The following is a 22,010-nucleotide window of genomic DNA, read 5'->3' on the forward strand; positions in this document are numbered from 1 at the left end:
CACAGTTAGGAGGAAACGTGAGCCGAGGATTCAGCTGGCCTTTTATTGTAAATGTGCTCCCTCTAGATGGACTTAAAGTGTCTGTTTTCCTGGCTATAGGAGGGGAATTAAATATGAAGGGTATCAGTAAATGGGCAGGAAGACTCCAAACGAGTGCTTAGGGACAGTTTCCCATTATTGTCATCTATTATCCTCGACAGATAGTGATATCGGCCGCTGACTCGTCGATTGCAATCCGCTGCACGTTGGTGGCAGCCAGACAGGTTATGGGGTTATGTGAAAACAAAGTGGAACAGTTAACTCTGAGAGGGGATAATTTGGGCCTACTTTACACCACAATCAAATACGAAACATTCATAATTAATGCGGGAGGCGAGACAATAAGCCAGGAGAGCACCGTGATTAAATAACCTCCTGATGTTGAAATGTTACAAAACACATTCAGCCATATTCTCTTGTTATGGAAAGTAGCTGGAATCATTTCAAAGAAGTGGAAAATTTGGAATCTGATGTCGATCCCTGTTGAATGCCATGATGCTAGAACAGGGGTGTCAACCTCATCTTAGTCCAGGTTCCACATTCAGCCCAGTTTAATCTCCAGTGGACCGGACCAGTAAAACCACAGCATAATAACCTATAAATAACCACAACTCCTGATGTTTCCTTTGTTTTAGTGCAAAAATTCATTCTGAAAATGTTCACATTTAATGAACTATCTTTTACAAAACATTATGAACAACCTGAGATTTCTGAAGAAAAACAAGTTCAATTTCAGCAACATTCAGTTTCAGTTTATCATTTCCACATTACAACTTCCAGATCACAGAGTGTCTACAAAGGAACACAACATTTAGACTGGAACTGAACCATAGAGGATTTAACTTTATGATCAAAACGACAAAAGTCAGACACAAAACGACAAAAACATGAGACAAACGACACGAAACAAAGCAAAAAAGAGACAAGTAAGTTACAACGTGTCAAGAACATGGACAAACGACACAAATGAAACATAAAATGACAAAAGCAAGAAACAAAACAACAAAAAAATAGACTAACGACACAAGTGAGACAAAAAAGCACAAAAAGACTAAAATGATACACAAAACAACAAATAAAGCAAAACACAAAATGACAAAAATAAGATAAAAAAACACAAGCGAGACAAAAAGGAAACACAAAACTACTAAAATGAGAAACAAAACAACAAAAACATGAGATGAATGACGAAAGTCAGACAAAAACAACAAAAACAAGACAAAATATTACAAAATGAGACACAAAATGACAAAAAATTAGACAATCGGCTCGAAACAAAAGAAAAAAACAAAAAAATTGGACAAAAAAGTTACAAAGCAAAAAAAATGGACAAATGATAAAAATGTCAGAAAACAAGCATAAAAGTAAACAACACAAGTTTGACAAAAAAACCCCACAAAATGACAAAAAGGAAACACAAAACAACTAAAACGAGAAACAACAGGATAAAAACATGAGACAACAAAATCAGCATCAGACAAAAAAGGGCAAAACAACAAAAACAAGACAAAATAATATTACAAAAATGAGACGCAAAACGACCAAAGAACAAAGAACAATCTAGTGTTTTATTTTATGATCAACACAACTTGTTATGGTCTAGAAATGATTTTAAATTTATAGTTTTACTAATTTACAATCTGCAGTTAATGTCTTCTCTGGAATTTTTAGACTTTAAGGGCCGGATTGGACCCTCTGGAGGACCGCTTTTGGCCCGCGGGCCTCATGTTGGACACCCCTGTGGTGTAAGGATTAAATGAAGCTCTGAGCCCGTATTTTTCTGGAGCACACATTGCACCAGGAGATGTTACTGTAAGTCTTGGGCTGGATGTTTAGCCGGTGTCAGATGCAGGCGTAGTTTTGGGCTCACCTCTGCGTAGCCGCTGTAAAACGCTGCTCTGTACACAGACAGTCACTCTGAATAATAGGCCTGCAAGCCATAAATGTCAGCCCTTTAAATCACACGCAGGCCAGCGCTGCGTCTCAGAGAGAGAATGCTTCATCACCGCTTAAACTACAGCCGCCCATTTATTATGTGTATGTTTATAAATCACTAAGGAGACCTCGCATTCCTGAAGCTGTAAAAAAAGAGAGAGAGAGAAGGAGAAAAAAGAGGGAAGACTGGAAAAGGAGGACCGAAGTGAAGATGTGTGAAGAGTGGTCAGAATCAACATATCTCCTCAGCGATGATGAATATGATGACGAATATTCTTTGGAAGGTTCAGGAATTCTCTGGCTGCAGTCGGAGGATTGTTTCGCTTCGTGTGGACGGAGTTCTTCTGTTAAGAGGTTGCTGCTGTCCCTTCCGCCCTCGTGTTGTCCTGTGGGTCAAACTGAAAATGTGGAAAAAATATATATATTTTCACAGTGAAACTTCTGAAGTCCACATTTTCAACATTTTTGGGAAATCTTTGAACATTTTTTGGTGGAAAAAAGAAATGTTAAAAATGTCTCTTAAGAACATTGTGGGAATATATACTCATTAATGTTTGATAATGTTGGATGCTTACTGCTAAATTGCTTATAATAGTTAATCAGAAAGATGTATTTGCTAAACAGATATACAATGCTTATTATACTGAGTGACACTGATTCATTTCTAAACATAGAGTGCCCTTGACATTTTTTTTCGAACAGCAGTAGAAAAGTAGCTTTTGTTGCTGTGCAGAGTATCCTTGTTTTACAGGAAAACAGAAGAAGAACCAAGGCCACGGGAGCGAGTCAGCAGCACATCAGAGAAGGGAGGAACCAGAACTCGCCCAGTGGCCTGCATCTCAACGCTTACATAGTCACACAACTCTGTTAGAGTATAAAATACTGGGTCAGAGTCTGATTCTGCTCAAACTGACTGAACACTTGTTGTCTGTTAGGGAAAGGCATTCAGACCCAGAGCTCTGTATTGCACATTCAATCTTGGTGTAATAAAGACTCTTTTTAACCTGAATTGAATTCTCTTGACTACTCCATCAAAAGAACAGGAGGAAACAGCCTAAGTTTTTCGACTAGTATTTGATTTGCAGTATAATGCTTTACATTGAAGCTTCATCTCAGTAATCTCTGTGTAATAGATTTAAGACACATTAAGGGGCTTTACCACATGAGATACCATCTAAGCATAAACAACACATAAAAAGACATTAATATGTGAAACCAGTGACATTACAGTTTAAACCCCAGGCCAAATCAGCTGCACAACAGATATATCTATCTATATATCTATATCTATATCTATATCTATCTATATCTATATCTATATCTATATATATATATATATATATATATTTAAAAAAATTTCTTTATTTTCTTTATTTTTTGCTCTTTTTTTCCTATATTTGTTTATATCTATATATATCCTCTTTTTTGTTTTTTTGTTTTTTGCTCAGTTTCTTCTATATCTTCTATATTTGGTTTTAGATTCCCCATTATAATTATTATTTTTTTAAATTTTTTGTGACAGACTGCAGGTGGAAATGAGCTTAAAGCTAACTCTGGTGCAACACATCAAAGGGCAACATTTATGTTTAATGTTGTACATGGTTCCTTTTAAAATAAACATTATAATATAATATAATAATAATAATAATAATAATAATAATATTTTGCCAACTTTCATGCGCTTTCTCCTGCCTCTTTAGCTTCGTCTTTACAGTCTTTTGGTGCCAGGCAGCATCAGACCAAACATTATTTCTACAAAGACGGGAACCAGTGAGAACCTAAAGCCTTTGGATCTGCTGCATGTTTACTTATTCTCTCTCACAATGTTGCATGAAGTGCAATCAGGGATTTAAGCCTAAAACCAAACCTGCTCTGTTCCATCGTAAAAACGCAGCACAGAGAGCCTAAAGCGCACGTCTGAGCCAGAACTCCAGTCAGATCATTTATAAGTGTAAATGAAGTAAAAAATGCTCCGCAGGGTCTATATAGTCTAAGTGAAAGACATAACACGTATTTTACTGCTCTAACCTATGAGAGCGAGCGGTTCGTCAGCCGTGTTATCACACAGGTGTCTGTGCAGCGTCAGCCTGCACCACCTTCCTGCTCACACTAACACTCTTTTGTTATGGACAGTTAATATTAACACTCGTCTGACAGCGAATTCCCCAGTTTCTGCCAGAAACGTCTGTCCACGGGCGAAAATAACTCTTCCACCGGAGATCGGTCAAAATAAGCCAATCAGCTCTTTCATCCTGGCCCTTTTACAGTCCCGCCTGGGAGATTTACGAGGCTCTGTACGGCTACCCACTGTATGTATATGCATGCTTTTTATGAAGCAGAGTGCTTTCACTCTCTCTCCATTCCCCCTCATAAAAGATGGCACATTCCTAGATTTTACTCAACCGTCGGTCCCTTTATGTTTTCCTCGAGGGTTCGCCTCAAGACTTCTTTTCTTTGTTCCTCTCCAACATACACTGACTTCTGTGTCCAAGTAAGACAGAGACATTTCACGGGATTTGCAGCCCTTTTTGGTGAAATATATACGTCTTTCAAAAACATTCAAATTCCATCTGTAGTAGTCGAAGTAGGTGCAGAAGAAAGATACACTTAATGTTATGCACTAATGTTGGTTTTGTCCTGTTTGTGATGCACTCTGACACACTTATAACAATATATGCAAGTATAATGAGAAGTATAATGACAATAGAGGTTAACTGAGCTAAACCAGAGCTGCAGTATTTCATTCATGTGTAGTTGCCATTTTAGAGAAAGTTGGATGCTTTATTTATTCAATTGGGAAAATTCAATTGTAGTTTTGAAATGTACAGCTGTTTTCCGAGAATAATTTTAAAAATGTACTCATTAATCATTTCATAACCAGCTTCAGCGTTCACCACAACCAGAAGTCTGTCGTCTTTTAGGTGTGAAAAATTATTGAAATTGACTCAAATTCAAACAAAATCAAGATTTTTTTTAAAAAATGTGAGACTTTTTAATCATCTTTTCTTTGCTACTTATTTTTTATCCAATAGCTCACATGTTGCATTTAAGAAAAACAAGGAGACTAATGTGCAAAAAATCTGCAATTATTGTGCAAATTATGCCAGTTGCAAAAATAAATAGCAAAACTGCTGGCATTTACAATAAAAAAGATATTAAAAAGTCTCAAATTTAAAAAAAAAAAAATCTTGATTTTGTTTGAATTTGAGGCAATTTGAATTATTTTTCACACCTTAAAGATGACAGACCTGAAGTGGGACAAACCTCTGGTTAAAGCTGATTATGAAATGATTAATTAGTGTGTTTTAGAAATGATTCCTAGAAAACAGCGGTGCATTTCAGAACAACCACTTCCAAACAATGTCCTAAAAACACATAGGTACACACACTGAACAGTGTTACATTCATGCCGGCTGCAGTGAACTTTCCACTGAACACACAATCGCTGGCCCACTTTCTGTGTTCCCAGGCTGCTCTGTTTTCCCTCAGGTGCGGTCGGGAGTCTGACAGTAGAGACTGAAGAAACCACATCTCATCAGCTGCTTAGATCTCACCGGGACACACTTTCCCCCCCACCACCCTCAGATTACAGATTCCGCTTTCGTCTATTTTCGTCTGGAAGTTGTGGCTTTGACCCTTGAACCTCTCCACCATCGGCTGCCAATCCAGGACTGCTCCCTTAAGAGCGTCTCTGAAGGAGTCTCTGGAGGAGCAGCGTTAAAATTATTATGTTTGGCTACAGCCACAAATCCCACACTGTAAAAAACAAAATGTTATTTTTACGGTAAAATTCCAACAGCTGTGGTCGCCAGAATGCTGAAGTAAAATTACAGTAAAACATTTTCTACATTAACGGTAAAGAAATGTATTAATATTGTTGATTTTAGGGTTAAAAATGTGCTTTATTCCATATTTTACTGTAAAAAAAAAGCTTTAACCTTTCAAAATTCTGAAATTTACATAAATATTACAGCATTTTTCTGTTAATAGTGCAACAGTTAGTGTATTTAACATTTAATATATGTATTTTTTAGCAAAAATTGCAGTTAAAGCTGTGATGAATATTAAGACATATGTCCCTTATTAGCACAAAACTGCATCAGTTTGACTGGTAATAAACTGTACCTTTTATATGTAATATATGCAGACATTACTACGTTCCTTGTTATAAATATTGCAGCATTTTTCCATTATCAGCACAACAATATGTTCATTTATCTGGGAAAAACTGTCTTCTTTTCGAGAATTAAATGCAAAAATTACAGTATTGTTCTACATATTACGACATTTTTCCTTTAAAAACTGTGCAGGAGTCGGAAAATGTATTTTTGCAACAGAAAAAAAAATCTAAAAAACAGTCTTTTCTCCTGATTAAACTGTTTAAGGTGATTCAGTGTTGCATAAACGGCATCAAACTATTTTAGAGGGGTTTTTTTACCAGATTTTTACCGTCATGGTTTGACAGTTTTTCACCATAAAATGTACAAACATATTTTACAGTGCAGAGTCCAGATCAGTTTAGACACATACTGAGTCTGGTCAGGCTGAGCAAATGTTGAAATTGATGGTGGAACTTCATGAAACAGTCATTTTGCACATGAACGTGCAGTTTGGATTATTAGGTTTAACATCTTCACATAACTGGGAATACATTATTTACACGCATTTTGTAACAGAACACTTCTGCAACAAAACTTCTGTCTGTTGTACTTTTTGACCATTGCCCTCGGTGCTGCTTGGCTTCGGTCCACACGCGTGTCAATACGTCCCCCGGCCCGCTCTTAATTGAGACATATCTGTATCGAGCAGTCAAATCTACAAGTCACTCATTGAATATGAAAAATGGAGTATGAGAGGGAGAGGAGAGGGTGGGAGAGTGATCAATGATATGGATCCACATGTGCAGACTGAAGCCTCCATCCTGTGTGTGTGTGTGTGTGTGTGTGTGTGTGTGTGTGTGTGTGTGTGTGTGTGTGTGTGTGTGTGTGTGTGTGTGTGTGTGCGTGCGTGCGTGCATGTGTGTGTGCGTGCGTGCATGTGTGTGTGTGTTGTGGCTGCTGCAGCGTTATTGGACATCTGAATGAGTAATGACATCGTCCCAGACTGGGCAATTACCACCAGTGCTCGTTTATTAAAGAGGGGATGGAGGGATGGAGGAAGGAGGATGGAGGCTCTGGGGCTGAGGGATCGGAGGATGGATCGGTGGAGGAAACGACAGAAGGAGCAAATGCAGGAAATTCTGCATTTATTTCCTATAATTAATTGAAGGAAAGCCCTCATCAAACGAGCGTTTGAGCTCTCTGCCTGCTTCGATTCGGTTTGTTTTGGGGTCTTGGTTGTTTTTCTGAAAAGATGTGATTGTTGAGGAACAGTTCGTTTACCCCCACGTAGAATGTATTGATTTTGAGTTTAGCTTATATTGTCTTGCTAGCTAACAGCTATCCATCACCCTGAATGCATCGGATTAGCACAGAAGCTAAAAGTTCAGACACAACCAATTATTAACACTAGTAGAAGCAAACAATCCCATCATCAGCATGAATGCTTCAGTAAATTAGCCTCCTGGTTAGCAGCCAGACAACAGGCTGGAGGTTTACTGAGATGGTTAAAGGAAAAAGGAGGACATCAGGTGAGACATGGTGTTATGATTGTTTATTCATTCAGACATTTATTACATTTAGTCTATGTTTTCTTAACAAGAAACCTTTTGCAGATTGTGTCCCTTCAGACTAATGTTTCGTCCTTATGTTCGTTGATTGTTTGTGCTGAAAATGAACATGACAGCTGGATTAGCAGCATGATACAGAACTGCAGCTCAGCACTGAGCTTTGTGAATAGAAAAGTCTTCATCGGCTATTGTGCTGTTTTTGAATGGTCATGCGACTGTTTAACTTAGAATAAAACAGAACAAGCGACATAGTTAGCAACTGAGTAGTTATTTAAATTAGAAAAGTGATTTGATTTCCATTTGTCAGAGGTTAGCATGAATCATTGGTCATATAAATACAATAAAATTCCACAGATTGGGGTTGATGTTCCATATCGTAGCCATAGCTAACTTGCTTTAATTAACCATATATTACAGGTACTACTACTACTACTACTAATAATAATAATAATAGTAATAGTGAACTTTATTTCTACAATGTGGAAAATAACAACAACAACAAAAGCACTCAGAGATCACAGTCCTCCTCCAAGGGTGTCCATTCCCCCATATGGCACGGTCAGAAATGCATCGTTTGTTAATCATTGATGATCAGAAATCACGGCACCATAGAATGTGTCCATTTAATATAGATGTACCCACAAACACAATGACCTTGCTCTGAGCACAGGCGTGTGTTGTACGTGTACGTTATGTACAGATACCAAATCACATGACCTAAGAAACACCCCCACAATGTAATCAGTTGTTCCTTGTATGATTTTAAAATTTGTATTTGAGGGTTTTGTTCATAATAGCCGCCTGGAGAAATGTTTTGCCAAAAGATTTCCTGTTTGGCTCAGGAAACTGTGATCTTTTCTTCAAATATCTTCTCCAGAAAACTATCAGACTCCAGCTGGCTCCATGTTTCTGGATCCCAAACTACAGATAGAAACTCTTTCCCTGCCCTTTCCTTTTCCATTTTTCTCCTCCCCACTTCTCACCTCCTCTCTTTTCTCACCCCGTCTGTCTGCATGTCTGAAATGCTAAGAAAACACTGCGGCCATGTTGGCTATGCTGAGAATCAGTCAGCAGCTGCTTGGTGATCAATGGGAAAGAAAACAAATCCTGGCCAAAGGAATTTGGGTTTTGAACTTTCCCCGCTCTGTTCATAACTCCGTAACTGTGCCAGGGAGGGAAACCATCTGACAAATGACGGACAATATGGATGATTGTGTGTGTTTGTTTACATTGCATCCATCTGTCCGTACATATGTAAAGATGCAGTTTATCGATGTGTTTCTGAGTGTATTGTTATTGTTCTGCAACCCAACCACGTAGAATTTATATACTTACTCACACATATATACAACTTGTACATTTGTGCCTCAGAAAAAGAGAAACAAACTGTAAAAAGGTCAATATATAATTGTATCATAGTTGCAATGTTCCCTGTAATTTTTCCTGAGTGTGAGCAAACACACAAACTCCCTGAGCGTTCCTTGGACCACTGTGAGCAACATCAGACGTGTGCACTGTGGTCACACCAGCATCACATCCATTCAAGTTACATGGTTCATTAAAAGAATCAAATTACAGCATTTACATTTCTGTTAAAACACTTTGTCAACAGGAGCCAGTTGAAGGCTGCAGTGATTTTAGTGACACTACAATGTATAAGAGTGAAGTTATTGAATATTTGTCTCTCTTTACTGTTGCAGTGGTTTTGCAAATTGCAGACGGACCCTGTTCACTCCATAGACACCGATGTTATTCCTGTAGCTTTAAAGACAGCAACTTTTGATAAAACTGGGCTTGTAGCACATTGTCTGCCTTGCAACAATGGGAAAGAGGCACCGTTTATGTTTTGACAACCTATATCTAATGAGTTATTGATGCTGGAAGTCCCAATCTGTGAATATCTTTCCAACTTTACTGAACTTGGGGCCACTACCACCTAAGGAGTGATATATTTAATTTTGAAAAAAGCATTTAGCCATACTTAAAGCTTTAAGTGCTTTATTAACACGGAACTAAAAATTTTGTATTGTTTTATTATCACAGGTTCTGTCTGAAAAGAGGTGGCATCATTTTAAACAGTGAAATCAAACTAACAAAATGTAATGACCAACCAGTGAGCAATACTGGATTCTGCAAAAACATAAACAACTTTTTTTAAAATCTAAATCTTATCTTAACACAGTTAATGTATTAACTTATTTTTGTGTGTATGCATGTATTTATTGATTTATTTAGTACTGTTAACATATCAGAGTTCTGAGTGAATTTTTCTTAAGATAGGCAAAGGTCATTTATTGATTAAATATAGGCTCTTAAATGTTTATTAAAAACTAAAAAGCATTAAAAAAACAACTTAGGTATTTATTGAGTCACTAAAATACTGTAGAGTACAGACCACATCAGCATGATTATAAGCATCCTCTGGTAAATTAACAACCAGATACTGATGTCTCTCACCATATGGACTTCGGGAGATGATTAGATGATGATAAACTGTGACCTACTGGTTGGGTTCTCTCTGTTCTCATGTTTCTTACATGTTTGTCCCCTGACAGCCGGGTCCTAATGTTTTTGGAGCAACACACCATACTATGATGTTTTTACAATGAGGGTTCTACTATGGAACCAGTTTGACATGTTCAGGTGTTCTTTGTGTGAAAACTCAGAGATTTCAGGTATCAGAAGGTGGTTTTCAACTTTCTTTGTTAACTTTCTGCTTCAACTTTAAATTTCCTTGACTAAGCCAGCCCTCTGGACTTCCAGGAAGCTGTGTTCCTATTGGCTGTCCAGGTGGCTGCTTGGTGTTATCAGGAACACCTGAGCAGCTTGGTGTTATCAGGAACACCTGAGCAGCTCAGTGTCTTCCTGCTTTATTTAGCTGCAGACAAACATTTCCTCTGCTTCTCTTCACCACTGAACTGGGTTTGGTTCCATTGCTTTAGTTTGTTCTTTAGACGTTGGCTTGCAGCTTCCAGCAGTAAAATCATCTTTAATGTGTTTCTTGGTGTGTTTTAGGGCTTTGTACTGGATAGTTGTCTTGGTAAATGTGGTTCTTTAGCCACAGTTAGCACATGGTGCTAATGTGTGCAGTGATTAGTGGATTTGGTGCAGCTGAGTTGTGTCTTTATCTTGGCTGTAGTGAGTCTTCAGAGGTTTTTGGTCAGACACATTCTGTATTCTTGTTTGTGAACCAGCGTTGGTTGTCCAGAAGGTAAGAGTTCCTGTCCTGATTCTCTGTTCTCAGAGGTTCTCTGGTAGGCTGCAGGAGACTTTAGTGTTTGTGTTGTGCTAGTTTGGTTTTTGTATGGTTTCATTTGGACAACTATCTTGAGGCCCCTCCATGTGGTTTAATGAGGTTTTCTGGAACAGTTCTACAAAGCAACCTGCAGCAGAAGAGACTTTGAGAGTTTTTAGGAAGTTCTGGAGAGCAGACTTTAGAGCAGCAGAAACATTTGTCAGCAGCTTGAGCAGGAGAAGGTGAGCTTCAGAGTAGAAATGAGGAGAAGGAAACCTTCTTGACCCGTGTGGTGAGGTCCTGTACCAAGAGTTTGAGCAGGTTGTGAAGAGTCTGTAGTTCTTTGGTCTGAAAGCACAAGAAGAGTTGACTCATTAAAGGAGAAAACAGGAGATATTGTTGCTTCTTCTGTCGCTCTGCAGTTTCCTTAGACTGAATATGAAGTTTATATTTTAAATGATTTACCATGTGAGCCCAAGAAGACTTTAATAAACTCCCTCCATCCCCTGAACACAACAGATTATATTACCATGTTAAATCTTTTTTGTTTTTTTTTAATGTTTTTGAGTTTTAATCATAGTTTTATCATAGTTTCTTTCTCTTTGTTTAGTTTTGTCATCTGTGTAAAAGGTGCTAAACAAATAAAGCTGAATTGATAAACTGAATAATTGACTAACTCATGATTGTGACAACAGAAGTATTTTTGTTGTGATTTAAGGGTTTATTTCATTTTTAAGGTTGGGGTTAAAATCTTGACAGAAAAAGAAGATAATAATATAATTTAATTGTATTTAATGTTTAACTCTATTAAACAGACAAAATATTGAATGAGATCATTCAACAAGCTACAATACATGTCATTATGAAATTAAACATTTTTAAAATACAAATATTAAAAATTACAGATAAAATATTTTCCATAATTAAACATTTAAAAAATACAATTAAACAAGAAGAATATTAAACATTTTAAAAAATGCAAAACATTTAATTAGATTATTAAACCTTTAAAAAGACAAAACATTTAATTAAAAAATTAAATGTTTAATTAGAAAATTACATCTTAAAGACAATAAAACTCAAATAGGAATTAAACAGAAAATACAAGGAAGCATTTAAAAAGAAAATTAAACATTAAAAGGTGGTAAAACATTTAAAAAGAAAAACCTTGAAGATTTAATCGGAACATTAAATATTGGGAAAGGACAAAAACAAGCCAATAAAACATATGAAAACAATTAAACATTAAAAAGACAAAACATTTTGAAATCAAATCAGACATTAGAAAAGAATAAAAGGTGAGAAAAGAGCAAAACTAAACGTTTAAGAATCAAACTAAAGACAAAACATTTCAAAAGACACCAGTTAGACTTTAGAAGATCAAATTAAACAGAAGAGACAATAAAACGATCAAAAAGAGCAAAAACAGATAAAAATCTTAAAGCGTTTTCTAGTCTGAAACGAAAACATCAAGTTGTTTCTTCAAACATTTCCTCTTTCTATGTTCTTGGTTTGATTGTGGACAGATTTACTAAGAACTCATTTCAGAAAACTGCTTTCCAGATAAAGTCTACTAGTAGTTGAAGGCATTGATCAAACAAATGTTACCTTCTGATCTCCACAAACTTTACTGTTCAGTGAAGAGAATCAAAGTTTGTTGAGGATTTCTAAAAAACCCACAGGTGAAGGTCTGAGAAGAACTCAGATGGATGGTCTAAATGTGAAATCAAGACTCATGGTCACAAGTTTTAAGGCTTCTGTTAACCAGAAAGTTCAAACTAACAGAGAAATACTGAGAAACTTTTAAAATTTCAGTCCTCAGAGTGTCTGAAGGTTCAAACTAACAGAGAAGTACTGAGAAACTTTTAAAACTTCAGTCCTCAGACTGTCTGAAGGTTCAAACTAACAGAGAACTACTCAGGAACTTAGAAAATTTCAGCCCTCAGACTGTCTGAAGGTTCAGTCTAACAGAGAAGTACTCAGGAACTTGGAAGATTTCAGTCCTTGGACTGTCTGAAAGTTCAATCTAACAGAGAACTACTGTGGGACTTAGAAAGTTTCAGCTTTCAGACTGTGAAAGCTCAGGTCCTGAGGACTCGGGAGGTCTCGAGGCTTTGGAAAGTCTTGGAACTGAGGGTTCCACCCTCCAGAACAAAGGCTGAAGTCCAACCTCCTGAGAAAAACGGTCGAGTCGAGACTCAAGTTAAAAAAAAACCTCGAAAACGACAAAAAATAGATGATAAATGCGCAAAAAAAAGAAGAATTAGTATCTGAGCGAATAGCTCAGGAGGATAAGAGGAGAGACTGCGGACTGGAGGGTCGCAGGTTCAAGACCCGCCACTGGCAGTTTTCTTTCTTTGTCTTTGTCAGGATATTGAGAAAATTTAAGAAGTGTCTGGTCTTGAACCAGCGACCTGCAGCTCCATAGGCAAATCCTTAACTCACTGAGCTACAGATCAGATACAAAGAAATAAATTCGTCGTCCCTTTGGCATCGTAGTTCCTGAAGTGACCACGCGGGCGGAGCCAAGGCGGAGTCTGGGTGGAGTCAGGGCGGAGAGTAGGCGGGGAGGTGGGTGGCGGCCTCCCCCCTCTACTCCCCCGCCTCCCCCCACCACACCTTCCCCCGCCTGACGAGTTCTTCGAGTCTCCACGAGTTCTTCAAGTCTCCACAGGTTTTCCCGAGTTTCTGGAGTTTCCACCAGGTCGGAGGCAGAACAAGTTGTCATGAAGAGGTGTTGAAGTCGGCCAGGATGGACTGACTTTTTACAGCGACTAGAAGGAAGACGACTAGAAGAGCAGGTCTTTAACCACCATCCATAAAATCCATGGAGTCGCTCCAGAGAAATGAAGGGAGGTCAACTTTTATCAACCTCCATCCACAGGTTCAACTTGATAACTTTACTTTGACATTTTTAGCACCACAAACCTTTAGTATCACACTTTATTATCATTTATTAGGACTTTAATGGAATCCACCAGCAGATTTAGTTTTTGTTGACAAACTTTATTCTTGTCGTCGTGGGACTGCAGTATTTAAAACTCTTCCTTCTATTTGACCTCATGTTGATTAGTTTTAGTGGAGAAACTTATTTTAATTGTCGATTAGTCTCTTAAAAACCAAGTAATAAATTGGATTAGTCAAGAGGTTTAAATTTCTTACTGTCATATTTTAAATATGACAAAAAATATAGTGTTTTGAGACAATTTGACCTGTATTTGGCGTTATATAAATAAAATTGAATTAAAATTGTATGTATCTTGTAATGTTGGAGTAATTCAGCCATATATGTTAGAAAACACATTTTCTTTGTCCATTAATCTGTTGATTGTTTTCTCCAGTAATTCATTTCTTGTTTTGGTTTATAAAATGTCAAACCCAAACATATTCAGTTTACTGTCATAAAAACCAAAAAGATTTACATTCATGATGCAGGAATCAGGCAGTTTTTCACTTTTTATCTTAGTTTAGTCAGAAAGATAGTTGATAATGTGTGAATCGTTGCAGCTTGTGAGCCGTAAAAGGTTTTAATCTTTGGGGCCGAGTGTCAGAAAACATTTAGAAACCAACATCAACAAAACACTCAACAAAGATTTGAACATCATTAAAGGGAAATCCAACTTTTGCATGACAATGTCTAATTAAAGGACATTAATTTCCAACGTAAATGTGTGATATTCATCCTCTGGAGCTTTCTCTTCACATCGTCTTCCACCTGGACTGGTTTGGTCGGGAGCATGTGCAACAAACATTTGAAAAACTGCACTTCAATGAATGACACTGGAGTTTAATCTCTACATAAATGAGACTGAGTCTGGATGTGCTGCTCTGTCATTAACTCCTAAGTTTCGGGAAAGTTCAAACAAAAGAGGACAGTTCAGATAAGACTTGAGAATGAGCTTATTTTGAACAAACATCTCAGACTTTCTGAGCTTCAGCACCTCTAGCAAGATATTTTAACAACAAGCAACTCAAGAGATCCAGAAGTTGGAGAGAGTTAGCTTTAGCTGAGCCAAAGAACATGTGGGATGCTAACCTAGCAAACATTTCAGACTTTTCTCTGTGAAATCTGGGAAATAATTTCCTATTTAATGACAGAGCTACACATCTGAACTCAGTCACATTAAAACAGACTCTAATTCAGTGTCATCCATCCATATTAAAGTGCAGTTACCCAAAATGTTTGTTGCATGAGCTCCAACAAAACCTGTCCAGGTAGAAGGCCACTTTGACAAACAGGAAGTGGACGATTCCAAGCAGATTTATAGAAGGGGGAACCGGACTGTACTAAGTGTGGTGGAGTATAGAGGGGTGTTCTGTGGGTTTTTAAGGCTGATAATGATTATTAGTGAGACATTTGGAGTAGATATTCATTTGCAGTAAATGAAAGTATTTAAAATCTTGAGTTAAACTTAGAAGAACACAAACTCAAACAGAAAACTTTGTTGATACGTTTTTGTTTTGTTTACAGATGTTAAGTTAAAGGAGTTTTATTGGTGATGTATAACCAATCAAATCACTCCAGAAGACAGAGTGACCACAGGTGGATAAAGGTTCAGAGCCAAAGTAGCACCATTTTAAAATTTATTTATTACCGTAAATCAGTAAAAAATAAAATACTGATAATCAGTAAATTAGTCATCCAAAGTTGTTTAAATCAATCCAACTGGACTTTAGGAAGGTTCCTTGAAGACGTTTCACCTCTCATCCAAGAGGCTTCTTCAGTTCTGGTGGTGGTTGATGTTGCCATAACCTCTGTGAGGTGTGGTCAGTGTCACATTCCGATGACCATTGCCAAGGCCAGTCAGCCCACAATTACTACAATTCTACAATGTATGTCTCTTTCCTTTGACTTGTTATTTGTACAATATACGATGTATATGATGGCGTTTTTTCATACCAAAGGCTATACTATGATGTTTTCTAAGAGACATACCATGCTACTCTGGTTGTTCTGGTCCTGGGCTGATGCACTCCTCCTCTGTTGTTTTCTGTATTGTACTCAGCTTCATGCCTTCGTCCACCCGGCCTCCGTTGACTCGTCCCGCCTGCCGTCTCTGGAGCTGAAGCTGGATTGGAACAGACCAAAGTACAGTCCAATCACGATGCCAGCTGCCTCTCAAAAGGCTCCTTCATCTGGCAGCACTTCTTCTGAGGGGAAGCTGAGCTGGTCCAGCAGAACTTTGGAGATGTGTTCCAGTGGTTGGTGGATGTGTGGGGAGATAGAGAGGGACCTTTGAATAGTTCACAAAGGAAAACAGGAAACCCATTGGTAGTTTTAGTTTAGGGTGCTACTGCGGTGTGTTTTTGGGTTTTAAGAGGTGAACAGGAAGAGTTTTTTTTTCGTATTGATTATCTTTTACTTTGTTCCTGGTTGGAATGCCCATCAATGTCAACATGAAGTTCACTTTTAGTTCTGTTGATTTATTTTTATTTTACTAACACCCATTTGTTTTTAACCCCCTCACATGTTGTGTTGTAAACTTACTCTTTCAAATAAATTCTCGTCTAACCCTCTGGAAACCAGCGTTTGGACTGTTTTTGTGTTGCTCCTCACCTACTGACAGCTGTGGACTAAAGGCTATACTGTGACGTTTTTAGAGCAACATGCTGTACTATGATGTTTGTTGGGCGACATGCTATACTATAGGCTTTTTTAATTGACATATTACTGTGACGTTTTTTGTTTTAGTTTTTTTTTAGCAACATATAAGAATTCAAACAGTTTTAAAAGTTACTATACTTTTACTTGTGCAATGAAATTATTATTCTATGGCATTTTTTAGATGACATATTATTTTCTGATGTTTTCTTGAATTACATACTATTTTGACAATATACTGCACTATGACATTTTTTGAACCACATATCATACATGACAATTTTAGGCAACATCCTATCACTTTGCGCTTTTTGAACCACATAATAATCTATGTTTTGTTGTTTTTTCTTGCCAACATGCTATACTATGAACTACAGGCCATACTATGTTATTCTTGAGTAAAGCATACTATACTTTGACATTTTCTGAACTACATCCTATACTATGGCTTTATACACAGAGTGCTTTGGTTACATGTTGATTTATAATCTAGATTTTTTTCTGTTTTGTTTTTTGACGGGATTACCACAGACCTGACCGTGAACACTGTTGACACCCACCTCAGGGAGACGCTGCCTAAGATCTCAAGGCTGCTTGGTCGTGGTCTTTCTGGCACGTACTCTTCCAAGATGAGCCGAGAAGTTTAACACTGATGGAATGACACCAGGTCTAAGCCGACAAACTTCCAATTCCTCCTCAACCCATAGTCTCTGGGAAACCTACATGGAGTAAGAAAAGTAGACAGAGAAGTAATTAAGTCTGTACACAACATATTAAAAAGAAATCATGCTAATAAATTAAGTACAAAGAACCGAATTCGCCAATATACTGGAGACCAGAGCTATTTAATTTGATAAGTATAACCTTGTTTAGTAACATTTCAATTATTTGAGAGCAGTCCTAAAGAACTGCCTGTAATCCCAATCATAAAATGGGTTTGGAGGAAGAACATAGACGGTAATCTGGATATACATGAGTTAGGCTTTATAACTACTATTGGTAGTATTGGTGGTAGTAATAGCAATGTGACTAGTACTAGTAGTAGTGGTGGTACATTAACTGCTGTTTACGGTGGCCGAGGGGTGCAAACGCAGCACAAAAACGGAACGCCCTGCAAGAGACAAAAACACCCACAAAAAATAAATGCTGCAAGATAGAAAACACCTACAAAAGAGAAATGCTGCAGGAGACATAACACCTACCAAAATGAAACCCACTTCACAACAGAAACGGACTGCAAACAGGAACGCGCTTCACAAGAGAAACGCACGGCAAACAAACGTACTACGAAATAGAAACACACAAAAGATAAATGCTTCAAGACACAAAACACCTGCAAAAAAAAAAAAAAAATTTATTCGTTGTTTTTTGGGTTGTGAATTTAAAAAAAACATTATGGGGCCTCTCCATTTCTCTTGACATTTTTTGCTAACACCTAAAAACAAAAGTAGTAGAACAACAAAAAAAAATTTCCTATACTTAAGCACATTTAGCAAGTTTAGAAAAATCATTAAATATTTGTTTTAATGTTTTCAGTTTTCTGGGACCATGGTATAGGCGGATTAAACAAGTTGGAGCCACTAAGGAGCTGTAGGGCCCTCTGTGGAGTAACACCATTCCATGGAGTGACACCTCTCTGCTGCACCTTGTAGTGTTCCCAGTCCACAGCTTGTCCTGGTGTTCCTGATCCGCAGCTTGTCCTGGTGTTCCCAGTCCACAGCTTGTCCTGGTGCTCCTGATCCGCAGCTTGTCCTGGTGTTCCTGATCCGCAGCTTGTCCTGGTGTTCCTGATCCGCAGCTTGTCCTGGTGTTCCTGATCCGCAGCTTGTCCTGGTGTTCCTGATCCGCAGCTTGTCCTGGTGTTCCTGATCCGCAGCTTGTCCTGGTGTTCCTGATCCGCAGCTTGTCCTGGTGTTCCTGATCCGCAGCTTGTCCTGGTGTTCCTGATCCGCAGCTTGTCCTGGTGTTCCTGATCCGCAGCTTGTCCTGGTGTTCCTGATCCGCAGCTTGTCCTGGTGTTCCTGATCCGCAGCTTGTCCTGGTGTTCCTGATCCGCAGCTTGTCCTGGTGTTCCTGATCCACAGCTTGCCGTGGTTTTCCCACTCCAACTTGTGGCTTAGAGTGGTCTAATACACGGCTCGAAGTTGTTTAAATCTTACTGAAATTGGAGAGACAACTTGAAAACGTATACTTTTCTCTTTCCTAAGTTTTTACATGTGGCCCTCAGATGCTGCTGTGAAAATACTTGTGTAGGTTTTGCTGATTTACACAGCTGATTTTAGTGGGCTTGGGGTTGTGAGAAGTGAATTTGTAGTGTTAACGTTACTGTAACAAACATTAATTTCTGGGACACACCAGGTATTTAATAAGGTACCTGGACGACTCACACATGGGACATGGCAGCCTAGAAGAGAAGCATTGATAATTGTGGACTGCTTCAAAAACACATAAAGTGATTAAATTAAATGAATGTGAACTAAAATGAATGCAACACACACACCTGGTGTGTCCCATAGTGTTAGTTACAGTACTCACAATCTCAACCCCACTAAAATCAGCTATGTAAATCAACTATACCTACACAAGTATTTTCACAGCAACATCTGAGAGACACGTAAAAACGTAGGAAAGAGAAAAGTACACCTTTTCAGGTAGTCTCTCCCTCCAACTTCAACTTTCTTATTCACTCGTTGTCTGTTTCTGGTGTTGAAACTCAGCTCTGCCATCTAGTGACCTGGAGCACTTCCGTTGTGGAATCCCCTCCATTGTGTTATCCTATTTGTGGTGCGTTTCTGATTTGCAGTGCATTTCTGTTGTGAAGTGGGTTTCATTTTGGTAGGTGTTATGTCTCCTGCAGCATTTCTCTTTTGTAGGTGTTTTCTATCTTGCAGCATTTATTTTTTGTGGGTGTTTTTGTCGCTTGCAGGGCGTTCCGTTTTTGTGCTGCGTTTGCACCCCTCGGCCACCGTAGCTGTTGCTGATACTGGCACCGCTACTACAACTTGTAATACTATTACAAATGCTGATACTACTTCTACGACTCTAACAGCTGTTTATACTACTACTGCTGCTTGTACTTTTAGTATTACTACTACTTAGGGTTGTCACGATTTCAATTTTTTGAGCCACGATTATTGTGGAAGGAAATATTGCGATTTTACAGTTATTCACGATTATCGACATTATGAAAGAAAAAAACCCAGTGTTTGTATTTAAATAAACTCTTTAATAATACTTAAACTTTTAAACATTTACTGTTCTTATAAAATAAAATAAATTGTTCCAACACGTCTTTGTGGTAAATAAAAGTGCAAATTGCATTACAAAACAGTCATTAACTTGAGGAACTTAAAGGCTTCTTTAGCTGCCATCATTAAAACAAAATAAAATTATAAGATTGGCATTAAAAACTGTGCTGTTTTCTCTATAATATTAATAATAATTAGGGATGTGCCGATCAGGTTTTTTGCTGCTGATCACCGATACCGATCATCCTTGAATGCCGATTACCGATACTGATCACATGGATTGGATTTAAATGCTCTATTTATATATGAGTGCTGCTGCTTATATGATGTAGGAAAAAAATGAGCAAATACTGCCTTAATTTAGACAAAAATATGCTTACAAAAACTGGCAGGCACATTACAGCAACTATTCAGTCTGGGAATCTTGTAAATGATGTATAATTACTACTTATTTATGTTCAATATGTATTTATTGGTTCTAGTGAAGTGCCTCTTTGAGACTTTTATGTATTATGGAATGTTGCAATTTAATGTATGGTTGATAACGTAGTGTTTACTTTGTAAATCAAACAAAACAAAAAGACATAAAAAGAATACATTTAAAGATTCTAAAAACACTTCATTTTAAGCTTTGAATATCCTCCACAATTTTAGACAATATAACTACAGAAAAAAGGATAAATGGGAGTCTTATTTATTTTTACTAAAACGTTTATATAAACAATTCATCACTAATTTTACAACAATTAATCAAAACACCCGGATCATTTCCCAGGGAAAACTCTAGAGTCTGACAGGAGGTCCAGGCAGACAGACAGCCTCCCTGTCCTGGAGGTTACTGTCTCCTCCACTACCACTGTCAGCGGGCAGCGGGGCTTCCCGGACCACACTCCCTGCTGAGGGGACCGGGCCGACAGCATCTTCGGAGGAGGGCACAGGCTTCCGGAGCCAAAACAACCGGCGGGTCGGGAGCTCCGGTTCCCTCCTGCGCTCCCATTCCCCACCCGCCGCGGCCCGCCGCCTTCCCCTCGCCTGCGGACGCAGGAAAGCAGCCCGGCTGCGACGGGCGGGGAACGGGAGCGCAGGAGGTAACCGGAGCTCCCGACCCGCCGGTTGTTTTGGCTCCGGGAGGAAACTCGGGGCACGGGGGGTCCTCGGGGCGGCCCGGCCGCCGGACCGCTGACTTCGGAACCGACAGTTACCGCGCGTGCGGCGGACAGTCCCATCTTGGCAACCTCATTGCGCACAGCGGCCACAATATTAGGGACACTTCGAGTAAAGAATCTGTCATAACTGATCATATAATTCTCTCTATCTCTCTGTGTGTGTGTGTGTGTGTGTGTGTGTGTGTGTGTGTGTGTGTGTGCGCGCGCAGTGATGCCGATTAGACAGGAGCGCGCACAGGCCAAGGAGCCACTCTCTCTCCACTCTCCACTCAGCGCAGCTCACGCTTCTTGCATGGCACCTCTCGCGAGGCTTTTCTACGGATAATCGTGGTTGTGAAAAATGTGACGAATATCTATTTATAATCGTGGTTATTGTAAAACCGGTTAACTTTGACAACCCTACTACTACTGCTTGCACAACTATACTGCAGCTACTATTAATCGTCTGGTATTTGGTTGTCAAGCTGCTAGCTCGCCTTAGCGTTTTGCTAGTGGCTAACTAGTTAGCGCTCATAGACTGGAAGCTCTCAACAAGATTTCATAATGAAAAAAGAGCCAAAAACTATTCTTACCTATGAAAAGTCATTCCAAGTTTCCTTGTCTCAATCGTACGACGTAGTGTGTAATTGTATGCAGCACAGTGAGCCGGCATACTTGTTGTTTCCGTTTTCACGCCGTCTACATCAACGGAATGCACTGAAACTTTGCCCCCACTAGCTTAGCCTGGCAGTAGCACGTAGCTCAAAGGGGCGTGTCCTAACTACTCATTCATATCTATGAGAACAACGATGGCTGCACATAAGGACGCCTGACGTTGATTAGCTGCGTAAATACCATTATATACAGTCTATGGTAAATACGTATGTGAATCGCATCATTGGCTGCAGCAGCCAGTCACCGGTCACTCACTGACTCACATTGAAAAATAGCACAGAATGAATTGTTACTTGTTTATTTTATTTACAATTTAGGTTGGATTTTTTTTTATGCGCAGCACAGAGTTTCTGTGCGCGGAGACCGTGTCAGCAGTGCGCAATTGCGCACGCGCGCAGCTTAGAGGGAACAGTGCATAGTTGACATTTTTACTGTTTTCAGGCCTAAAATCAACATGACCATC

The 22,010-nt window shown here is 38.7% G+C and overlaps 1 long non-coding RNA gene across 2 annotated transcripts; it reads right to left on the reverse strand.

The window, feature by feature from the left end:
• Window positions 1-10,004: 10,004 nt before the first annotated feature.
• On the reverse strand, window positions 10,005-21,585 carry LOC129350777 (uncharacterized). 2 transcript variants are annotated; one of them, XR_008604291.1, is made up of 4 exons: window positions 21,466-21,585; window positions 17,040-17,198; window positions 15,814-16,111; window positions 10,005-11,225 (listed from the first exon to the last, which is right to left on the reverse strand). It is a non-coding gene; the product is annotated as an uncharacterized LOC129350777 (long non-coding RNA). The 2 variants fall into 2 exon arrangements; XR_008604290.1 differs by lacking the exon at window positions 10,005-11,225 and having other exon boundaries at window positions 15,455-16,111.
• Window positions 21,586-22,010: the final 425 nt, after the last annotated feature.

The sequence above is a fragment of the Amphiprion ocellaris genome, chromosome 16, assembly GCF_022539595.1.
Source record: "Amphiprion ocellaris isolate individual 3 ecotype Okinawa chromosome 16, ASM2253959v1, whole genome shotgun sequence".
NCBI classification, from domain to species: Eukaryota; Metazoa; Chordata; class Actinopteri; family Pomacentridae; genus Amphiprion; species Amphiprion ocellaris.